Source organism: Nycticebus coucang, chromosome 1, assembly GCF_027406575.1.
Source record: "Nycticebus coucang isolate mNycCou1 chromosome 1, mNycCou1.pri, whole genome shotgun sequence".
Taxonomy (NCBI): Eukaryota; Metazoa; Chordata; class Mammalia; order Primates; family Lorisidae; genus Nycticebus; species Nycticebus coucang.
In genome coordinates, this window is record NC_069780.1 from 55,439,745 (window position 1) to 55,451,881 (window position 12,137).

General features: G+C 35.7%; 1 long non-coding RNA gene across 1 annotated transcript; it reads left to right on the forward strand.

Moving 5' to 3' along the window:
- The first annotated feature begins 8,960 nt into the window (after window positions 1–8,960).
- Window positions 8,961–11,752, forward strand: LOC128578271 (uncharacterized). Its single transcript, XR_008377694.1, has 3 exons — window positions 8,961–9,026; window positions 9,455–9,719; window positions 11,149–11,752. It is a non-coding gene; the product is annotated as an uncharacterized LOC128578271 (long non-coding RNA).
- The last annotated feature ends 385 nt before the right edge of the window (window positions 11,753–12,137 follow it).

A 12,137-nucleotide genomic window follows, 5' to 3' on the forward strand; every position in this document is an offset into this window, starting at 1 on the left:
CAGATCTGAGTGGAAATGTTTTCAATTTTACTCCATTTAGTATGATATTGTCTGTGGGTTTGGAAGGTCAACTTTAGGTTCTTTCAGGATTCTCCGTACTTCTTTTTTCTAGGATTTTTAATTGTTTTGTATCTTAAATTTAAATCTTTTATCCAGCAAGAGTCGATTTTTGTCAGTGGAGAGAGGTGCGGGGTCCAATTTCAGTCTTCTACATGTAGCTAACCAGTTCTCCCAGCATCATTTATTAAATAGGGATTGTTTTCCCCAATGTGTGCTTTTGTTTAGTTTATCAAAGATCAGATGGTGGTGTGTGGTGGGGTTCATTTCTAGGTTCCCTATTCTATTTCATAGATCTATATCTTTATTTTTATGCCAGTACCATGCTATTTCGATCACTATAGATTTGTAGTATAACCTGAAGTCTGGTAATGTTATACCTTCAGATTTGTTTTTATTTATTAAAATTGCATTGGCTGTTTTTTTTTTTTTTCCTGGTCCCATATGAAATGAAAGTACTATTTTTTCAAGTTCTTCAATGTATGATATTGGTACTTTGATGGGGATTGCATTAAATCTGTAGATCGCTTTGGGTAATATGGGCATTTTCACAATGCTGATTCTTCCCAGCCATGAGCATGGTATGTTTTTCCATTTGTTAATGTCTTCTGCTATTTATTTTCTCAAGGTTTCATAGTTATCTTTGTAGAGATCCTTCCTGTCATTTGTTAGATATATTCCCAGGTATTTCATTTTCTTTGAAGCTACTGTGAAGGGTATTATGTCTTTGATTTTATTCTTCTCTTGACTGTTATTACCATATATGAAGGCTACTGATTGATTTTGTGGACATTGATTATATATCCTGAGATGTTACTATATTTCTTGATCACTTTTTTTTTTTTTGCAGTTTCTGGCCGGGGTTGGGTTTGAACCTGCCACCTCCGGAATATGGGGCTGGCGCCCTACTCCTTTGAGCCACAGGTGCCACCCTCTTGATCACCTCTAAGAGTTCTGTAGTTGGGTTTTCCAAGTATAAGATCATGTCATCCACAAAGAGGGAGAGTTTGACCTCCCCTGTCCCCATTAGAATACTCTCAATGTACTTCTCTTGCTGATTTCATTGGCTAGGACTTTCAGCAGTATGTTGAATAGCAGTGGTAATAGTGGGCATCCTTGTCTGGTTCCAGCTGTAAGTGGAAATAATTTCACTTTTATTCCATTCAATATGAAATTGGCTGTGGGTTTGTTGTAGATGTTGTAGTTTAAGAAATGTCCCATCTAAGTCTATTTTCTTAAGTGTTCTTGTCAGAAAAGGGTGCTGAATTTTGTTGAATGCTTTTTCTGATCAAATGAGAAGATCATATGTTCTTTGTTTTTCCTTTTATTTATTTATGAATTTATGTATGTTAAACCAACCTTGCATTCCTGGGATAAAACCCATATGAACATGATACATACTTTTTAAAATGTATAGCTCTATTCTATTTGCTAGAGTCTTATTGAATATTTTTGTGTTGGTATTATTCATTAATGATATTTGTCTATATTTTTCCATTTTTTGTTGAGTTTTTCCCTGGTTTTCAAATCAGGGTGATCTTTGTTTCATAGAAAATGTTGGAGAGGATTCTTTCCTTCTCTATGTTTTGTTACTTGCAATTTTTTATTGGTTACCCGTAAACTGAAGGAAGCCTCAAACATTTTTTTACAAAAATTGCATGCCTATTTACACAGGTAATCTTTTATAGGGAAGTATTTATACTCTTAAATTTATTTTATAAGCTTGTATCAAATAAACACTATGTGACATATGTGACAAATGCACTACAAAATGCTTGGTATATATTAGGTACCCCGTCGATAATATTACATATCTGTTGAACAGTTACTATTTCCAAGTATATTTTCTCTTTTAATTCTTCGTAACAACCTTATAAGGTGGTTATTGTCAATATCTCTGTTCTATTGATGAGGAAACCAACCCTAAAGATGTTATGTGACTTGCCCAAGCTCACAGAGCTAAGATTTTAGCCTGGGAAGCCATACTACAGCATTTGTTCTCATGACTATTACTGTAAAATATTTTCCCTTCTTCCCTGATTGTCCCAAAACATATTGGTGCCAGTGTTGATGTATATAGTTTGCATGAAATTTATTTCTCAGGAATTGATCTTGTTCATTATAAAACAAAATCTTAAATGCCAACATGTTTGGTTAAAGTTAATCATATTATAACACATTCGAAGGACCCACACATTTCTATTGCCTCATATGTGGGGACATGTAATTGTGAAGTAAATGAAATGACCAGTACCAGACTAGGTTCCACCACAGGTGCCAGAAATGATATTGGGATACTAGATTCATGTCTATCCTGGCTCTTCCTGGCACCATATGGTAACAGTTCTTCAGGTAAATTTAACTATTAGTGTGAGGCTCCTGGGTCTTGTGCCTCCTGACCCATCTAAATAATGGCAATGGCTCCAACAGTCTTCCAATTAGTTGGCCCCCTTTCCTTTGTCTGATGCAAGGAGACTGACCACAAGAATCCTGGAGACATGGGTACTATACCTTCTGCCTCTCCATCCCGTTGTTTTTGCTTCACTCTCTCCTCTATAACACTGTACTCCACTCTTCCACAGCAGAAGATAAAACTCTTTAGTCTGCTCCTATTTAAGAGGGAAAGGTGACTAGGTAGAGGAGAGAAACCAACTGACCATTTACTATACTCAAAATTGCTTTGGGGATTGAGAGTGCTAAAGCCAGGTTTTTTTCTTCTTGAAGATCAGGACAAACAAACAAGTTTTTCTTTTTTAAATAAAAAAACTAAATTTGAAATAATTATGATTCCATGAACACTTATATTTCCCCTTGCAGTCTTAACATACTTAAAAACTTTAACAACTTTTTATTTATGTCACCATTACACATGGCTAACTGGTTCACTTGCATAGGAGAAGGGGAAAACTTTGCTATCTCGGAGAACACTCTTTCCACTTCTGCATAACCTACATTTAACTTCTAAAACATTAATTACATTTGCATTGAGGCAAACTGAAAGTGTTAGAAGGGCAGTCGAAACTCATGTATTAGGGATAAGCTGGTGGCCTTTGAGAGTGCAGAGAATGCACAATTATACTGTGCATTGCATATTATTTTTCATTAATGTCTTTGAAGTAGCTCTAACAATGCAAAGCAGCCGATTCTGCCTCCTTTAAACTTTGTCTCTCTCCTCTCCAACTGACCTTGTGCCTTAGGTCATAAAATATATGCCTATTATTAAAATACTATTTTAACTGGCAATTTCAATGGTATAGTTCAGTTTCAGTGGTTCTCAGTTGTACCTCTTAAGCCTTGTAACAGCACTGTAGCCATGTGCCTATAGCTAAGAAAATAATGGAATTATAAATAGTTATCCAACAATTTATTCCAGATACATAATTATATATACCAAAACAAAGCAATTCCAATTTAATTTTGGGTGATATGTAGCTTTACATATGTAGCTGCAGTCTTTGTGAAAGCATGATAATAACATGTGAATTAAAGTAACTTAAGAGTTATCCCACCTGAGCACTGCTAATTCGCTAAAATTAATTTTTGTTATGTATTATATACTTATACTTTAAACTGTTGGACACTCACCATCAATATTTCTTGAAATGACATTTAGAACCATTTGATCATAGTGTTTTTCTAGGACATTGTTTCTTACTGCTTTTTGCCACTAGATGGAAGAAGCAGGTTAACAAAATGATATTTTTGGTGCTTCATTCAACTCTAGCCAGAAACACCACAAAACTATGTTTGAAATAATGACAGGCCCAGCATTCTTTTATTTATCTGTTTTTACTGTGGTATTTCTTCTCATGTGAATGCTGGATTTAAGGACTGTATTTTTTTGTAGAGATTTTCTTTTTATTATTTTGGAGTACTGGATATTTCAAAAGTCACCAAAGAAGGAAAACAATTGTCAGCTCAAAGAGGAAAGGTAAGAATTATAGAAAGATACTGATTACAGGTATAACACAAAGTAATTCTTAGCATGTATTATTGTCCAAGGAAGCATACATCATGTGGAAGAGACTAGAATCATGTTGTGAAACACACGATGGATGACTTGAATCCTGCTTCTAATTTACAAGTTTTTACATTCTAAAAAAAGAGCTAAGCAAAAGGTAAGCTCAAAGAATTTGTACACACTTTTAGAATAAGGTAGAAATAAACACCAGAAATACAGATGTTATATTTTAGATGTACATGGAAAGGGGGGAGGGGAAAGTGTGTTAATACTACTTTTATTGGAGAACATCAGGGATCACTTCATGAAGAACTGGAATTACAACGAATTCTTTAAGTGGGAGGGGCAGAGAATGGCTTTCCAGTGATAGAGGCAGAATGAACAAAGGCACTGAGGCAGGAAATAGCAATTAAAAAATGTTTAAAGGTGAAAGGACAGTACATTTTAAAAAGTAGCTTAAAAGTTTGTATAGAGATGACATTGTAATTTGTATTTTTAATGGAGACGATAGATACAGGAAGTATCCTCACAAACTAAACTACCCAGTAGAGAAGCACCATGTGGAAAAGTGAAGCTTCAGCATGGACATAGAAGATCCCTCAAGTTGAAATTATCTGGAAATGGAAATTCTAGCATTCATTTGATACCAGTGTTTTATCTGATGTAAGCTTACTGTGCACGTGGGTCTATAAATTAATAGGAAGATTCCATATAAGAATTATAAGTTCTGACTTACAAAGGAAGCTTCCTTCAGCTTTTATTCTCCTTTACTAATCTTAAGCATGTTAGAAAGGAGACAGAGGTGATAAACATTGTCATTTGACTCCAAGAAACCAATTTTTAGCCTTGAAGGTAACTCAAAATACCACCTACTTTTTGAACTAGTAGTCTGTTCATATAAATGATCAAATAATTCTATCCCAGCCATTGAAAGCAATGAGCTTGAACCCTGATATTATGGGTGGCTATAAAATTATCCAGCTTTTAAATCCAATCACAGAATAAGATTTTATGACCTCCTGTGGAACTGTAGCTACAGGTTAACCAAAGGTTATGAAGTAATATTTCCTTTCTTTATGGTTCTGAATTCACTATCTTATAATTTCAGAGATCACCTTGTTGTATAATGGGACAAGCTTTACAGTATTATAATTTTGTATTACTCAATGACGATCTTATAGTTTTTTCCCACAAATTCATGTTTTATATGTTCCCTATGATATTGTTTGTATCTAGTTCATCACTATTTTAATTACTGGAAATATATGTAGAAGACTTTATATTATTTTTCAGTTAAGAATTTTTTAAAGACTTTATATAATTTTAAGCCTCATTTTCCTACTTTTTTTCTGTAACTTGCTTATAAGTAAGGTATAGTTAAAAATTAAATTTTACTTTATATCTTTTTTTTTTATTCGAGTTCTATTCTGTCACTATGGGTAGAGTGTTGTAGCATCATGGTTTACAGCAACCTCAAACTCTTGGGTTCAAGTGATCCTCTTGCCTCAGCCACCCGAGGGACTACAGGTGCCTGTCACAATGCCTGGCTAGTTTTAGAGACAGGGTCTCGCACTTATTCAGGCTGGTCTTGAACTCCTGAGCTCAGGCAATCCACTTGCCTTGGCCTCCCAGAGTGCTAGGCTTATAGGCAGGAGCCACCACTCTTGGCCTTTACTTTATACTTAATGTAAAAGTGCTGTGTTTTAAATCTTGTCTAAATTAATGTATGTGTGACACTATATAAAATCATTAAATTATCTAAAAATATACTTTTTAAAATACATAATTTCAAAGTAATACATTCAGATTAAAAACCTCACATCTTTATTCTACAAACCAACTTTGTATCAATAACTATATATATGCCTATATTTGAATGCAAAATAATAATTTTAGTGATTTTTATCTTTATTGCCCATGTTTAGATCTCATTAGGTAATGTTAATGATTTTATTTTGCTGACTCTCCATATACTTTATAAAACATCAGTTGATTCTCCTACAAAGAGAATAACACCAGTTTGATTTCATATTTTCTTCCCATCTACAATTAAAATCTTCCAAAAAAACCTCAATAGTAATATTAGATATGAAAAAAATATAACTTAAAATGTGTTTATCGGCAGCATAAAAAATGTCTATAGATACCCCCTATGAATTATTGGCTTTCTTTTAAGACAATGAGTACATAGACAAGGTAGAGAATAGAAGCAATTATTTGGAAAAAGCTGGGAAATACGTAAAACTCTGTAGCTGAAGCAATGATATAGCAAGAAGTTTTTAGTTATCCAAATTGTGTATTTACATTGATTCTATTGACTCAATATAATCTCACAACTCTTTGTAACTCTTTCCCCTTGTAGAGGAAGGTGGAAAATCTAGAAATAAAATTCTCCAATTCAGATACGACTCAGCCCTAATTTTAACTACTGGAGATTTTCCCTTAGAGAGTTTTTAAATAGAAAACTGTCCAAAAATGGTGATACAGTTAAACAAAATATGTTCATTTAAAAAGTGTTATCTGCTCTTTTATTGACTTTTAGAAATTTATTTCTTTCAGTTTAGAGACATTTAATTTTGGCTTTCAGAAATCACAGCACTTTTAGCTAAATAACAGCTCTCTGTTACTACAGGTGGCATAATATTCCTCTGTGGAAACCTGATTTTAAAAACCAAAAAGAAGTATTAACCTGGATGGAGGTGAAACACATTTTTCTTAGTAAAGCATAGCAAGAATCCAATGTACTTAATTCTGATATAAGGACAACTGATAACTAGTAGCTGGTGGGGGGTGGGGAAGGGGGAGTGGAGAGAGGGAAGAAGGGAAGGGATGGGGGGTTATGGTGTATGACACACCTCTTGGGAGGTGCGACACAATTATAAGAGGGGCTTTACCTAACAAACGTGATCAGTGTAACCTGGTTCTCTGTACCCTCAATGAATCCTCATCAATAAAACAAAACAAAACAACCCCCAAATCAGCTCATCTGGCCAAATTCTGTTGTATGTACCACTGGCATCAAATGGAAATTTCACAAATTTAATACAAAGCAGACGAGAATTGGTTGGTAAACATCAAGCATTTCAGAATACATCAGCTCTTGAGCATTAGGGTGCTAGAAATGTTGTAGGTTCATTTTCTTTTATATGAGCTTCACTTTATATATATTTAAAGTGTTTTGTACAAAGTAGGAGGCTTATATGAGAAGTTTCATATGAGAGAACATTTGAATACTAGAATTAAAAATGTGTCACTTGTCTGCACATATTTATTTTATTACATTCTATAATTTTCTCTCCATTTGATGTTTCTAAGTAATATAATAAAGCAACTGAAATTTCAGCCTAAAATTAAAATTATTTTGACATCTTCAAGTTTACTGAAGGTGACAGTTTTACTGAAATTTGCAAGTTTCCAGAAGAATACCTTTGACTATGTGGGGATATTAGAAAGAATATAATCCATTTATAAAGAAAGGCAAACAAATACAGCATGATACACTTTAAAAATTATCCAACTCTTTTTTCCAAGCAAAAGTAGCTCAGAGCTAGATATAATTTGAGGATGTGTAGGAGCAAAAGTACAATCATACCACTGAATATAATGGAGTTTTAAACTTTTGCTTGTGCAAGTAAATTTCTTTTCCTTTTATGATGACATAGTTTTCAAAATGGCTGTTTAAATCTATAGCATTCAGTGCTTACAATAATTTATTCTTAGCTCTAGATTTTGCTTTCTGCCCTCCAGTCAGAATCACTTTGGTTAGGTTTCTTTACGTAATGAGAAATGAATAATTACAAAGTCATAGTGTGTCTTGCACTAGGAGATGCAAGAAGTATTATGTTATAGGGAGGGAATAAAGAGTTCCATTGAATTGAATTGAATTCTATTCTTTAAGATCCTTTTCTCTTAGAGACACTGGATAAGAACCATTTGAAATAAAGACTATAGATTTGAAAGTAAAAGTTTACCGGAGGAGTTAGGGGAAATTGGAATAAAAAAATAAGTTTAGAATCTGACTTCAAATTTCTTGGTTACACTTTGGTTCTTCTGTATAGCTTCTAGAGTGATTTTTCTGCAACATAAACCTCAGCAGTAAATTCTCTGCTTAAAACCCTTCAGTGTTCTGCATGGATTCAGCATAAACTCTAATGTCAGCTCTCTGATCTACATTGCTTCTGCCAGCATCAGACCATACCCTTTATGCTTCGATTATAGCCTGCCTGCCTTCAACTTTCATATGGCTCCGGGTTCTGCTCATGCTATTCCCTCTATTGTAATAGGCTTGTTTCCTTCCCTGTTCTGTTCCTAAACATCTTGAGGTCTTTGCAGGCATTCTCCACTCTTCTAATTCCTGCCATCAGAACTAGCGTTTCCCTGCATCAGGTGCCCATACTTCTATTAAGCTCCTTTTCAAATTGCTTTCTCACATGTTCACAGATCTGTGTTTTCCATCAGACTGTGAGTCATCTGAGGGCAAGGAAGAGGTCTCATTTTTGTAATTCCAAAATGTAGAAAGTAAAAGGCATAGTTACACAATAAATGATTATTTCAATTGAATAGGACTTACTAAGCATTTAACGTATACCTAGGTTTAGAGCTACATTCTAGTACATTTTGGGAGAATATGTAGAAATCAGCAGGTAGCATAGAATGTGAACAAAAATGGTGACTAATTTATAAATAATTATTTTCAGCTCTCTGAAAATTTGAAATTAAAGTTGGCAAAGTAAATACTTGCAACATCATTACATTCAACATAAATATTTTCCTGACTTGTGCACCTCAAATTCCAGGAGACATTTCTAACTACTTCGAGTTATATTTATCTCCATATTTCTATAGCTTTTCTGTGTTCTCCTATTAGGTTCTTATGTTTTTTCTTTTTTGAAACACAGTCTCATTCTGTTGCCCCAGGATAGAGTGCCATGGTGTCAGCCTAGCTCACAGCAACTCCTGAGCTCAAGATATCTTCCTGCCTCAGCCTTCTGAGTAGCTGGGACTACAGGTGTGCATCACAGTACACAGCTAACTTTTTCTATATTTAGTAGAGATGAGGTCTTGCTCTTGCTCAGACTGGTCTTGAACTCCTGAGTTCAAACAATCCTACTGACTTAGCTTCTGCTAAGATTATAGGTGTGAGCCACTGTGCCCAGCCAGGTGCTTAATGTCTTATTGAACTGTTCATTAGTTTGTAGATACACCTTTTGTTTTTATAGTTATCAAGATTTTATATATATATATTTTAGGTCAGGGATTTCTTTTTATGTTTTCATTTTTTTTGTGTGTGTATCTATAACTGAAACCTCTTGACTTCAAGTTCAAAACCTGCCACTCTGTAGTAATACATTCTGTCTAAGCTACCAGGATTGAATTGAAAGAAATTATTTTTCTCGAATCTCATTCTTTTTTTGTTTTTAATTTCACAAACTTTAGGTCAGGGGTCCTCAAACTATGGCCGGTAGGCCACATGCGGCCCACCGAGGACATTTATCTGGCCTGCAGGGTGTTTTTGCCTCCGCTGCCTGTCCTGCTTAGCAGCCAACTTGTCCGGGGCCACAGTGCACATGTGTGGAATGTGCACAGCACTCTCCAACTCCCCTCCTTCTCTCTGTCTCTCGACTGCTCCTCTCAGTCTCGGGTGTGATGGGACGAGTCACAAGCTTGCCTGTGCAGAGTCTGCTGTTGCCTGAGGACTAAGGTAAGAACAAGTAAGAATTTTTTTTTTTTTTTGAAGTTAGGAGGTCTTTTTTTTTTTTTGCAAATGGGGACACCTTTTTTTTTCTGAAGTTAGGAGAGCCTTTTTTCTTTAAAGTTGGTTAGTTGGTTGGGGGTGGTTTGTTTCTAAGGGGGTTGCATCACAGTGATAACACAAATAGCGCTCAGTGCTAATGCAAATGGTCAGCACTCAGAGGTGATGCAAATAGTGCTCAGTGGTAATGATAATTGTAAGTGCACATTGTTAATGAAAATAATGGTCAGCAGTCAGTATTATCACAAATGGTCAGCAGTAGTGTTAATGCAAATGGTCAGTGCTCAGTGTTATCACATGGGGGCCCCAAACTGGTAATCTGCCTAGGGCCCCATGGGAACTTAATCTGGCTCTGCAGACAGCCAAGGAGTAGGAAAACCAATTTAATTGATAGTAAGTGCATTTATATTCTGATTGCTATTCAGTTGTGTATGATGTTGTATGCTGTGTAAGCTCCGGTTCACACTGTTGCGATCTCTGAGCACTGTGAGTTCAGCCATATTCTTGTATACAACTTGCATTATATTTGGAAGAAAAAAGAATACATGCCTTATTTTTTCCTGCAGTAGAATCTGATCGCATGGGTCTTCTTATCCATATGACCAGATTCCTGTGCGAGTTCACAGATTGCAGTGTGGTTCACACAGGGTAGTATGAACTGGTAAGGTGGTGGAGGAACCAGCTCTGTAAATGTGCTGGTTCCCTCACCACACCAGTGTGAGCCTGAGGTAAAAGCAGACTTCTACCAATATGGGCACTGGTGAGGCTGAAATGATGGGGACTGGCAAGGCTGCATTGATGGACACTGATCAGACTGCTTTGATGGGCAGTGCAGTCTATATGTCTCTGTGTGGGCAAAGTTATTGCTGGTATATTGTTTTTATAGCGCTGTATATATATATTGGTATTTTACTAATAGCAATTTGGAATCTCAAGGAAACAATGATATCAAGAAAGAGAAAAATTGAGTCAGAGTGTAGGATATTCAAAGAACAGTGGACTTATGATTACTTTTTCATGCAGTACAAGGAAAGAGCTGTGTGTTTGATGTGCCAGAATGTAGTGTCTGTGTTCAAAGATACAATTTGTGTCAACACTATCAAGCTCGATATAAAGATAAATATGATTATTTGGTTGGAGAAGTGAGAAAAGATAAAATATTAAAACTGAAAAATACATTGACAACTCAGCAAAATACTTTTGTGAAGCAGAAGCAGCTAAATATTTTATCACTGCGAGCAAGTTTTCAAGTTGCCAAGCTAATAGCAGGCACTGGCAGACCACTTGGGGAGGGAGAATTTGTTAAAGAATGCCTTCTTTCTGTTGCCAAAAAGATGTGTCCAGAGAAGGCCAATTTATTTAGTACAGTGTCTTTCAGGACCTACAATTACATGAAGAATTGAAGAAATGGGAGACAATTTGCATCAGCATTTGCAAAACTCCACAAAAACACTTTCCTATTTTTCCTTGGCACTCGATGACAGTAATGATGTTCGTGATTCTGCACAACATCTAATTTTTATTCGTGGTACGAATGACTACTTTGAAGTCACAGAAGAGCTTGCTGCACTGCAAAGCATCAAAGAAACAACTACGGGAGAGGATATCTATGAAAAGGTTTGCCAAACTGTGAATGGTTTGGAGCTGGACTGGGCTAAACTAGCCAATGTGACAACTGATGGTGCTCCCAACTGATAGTGGAGTCTAAGAAAGGAGTAATTGCTCCCATTAACCCTGAGATGGACAAACATAACCATTCTCATCCAATAGCCATACACTGCCTCATCCACCAACAAGCACTGTGTAATAAATCACTGAAGTGGGACTCTGTTATGAAAATTGTGGTATCTTGTGTTAACTTCATTAGAGCTAATGCACTAAACCACAGACAATTTCAGGAATTTCTGTCTGAGCTAAATGTTGCCTATGAAGATGTTCTGTACCACACACAAGTCCATTGGCTGAGTTGAGCGACATTTCTATGACATACTTCCACAGAATACAGCTTTTCTGTTTTCAAAAAACAAAGAAGTACCAGAGCTCAATGATGCAGAATGGAAATGGCATCTTACCTTTCTGACGGATGTAACAGAGCTACTCAACAGTTTCAATGCACAACTTCAAGGAAAGGGGAAGCTCATCTGTGCTATGCAATCACATGTGAAAGCACTTGAAGTAAAATTAAACCTCCTCATCAAACAAGTGAAGGAGTAAAATTTCTGCCATCTCCCCACAACTCAAAACCTGTTAGCGGAAAAACCTTTGGTTGCATTTCCAAACAAAACATGTGTGGATTAATTGGAAAAGTTGCAAAAAGAGTTCCAATTTAGATTTAAAGACCTTCATCTCCATGAATAGGATATACAG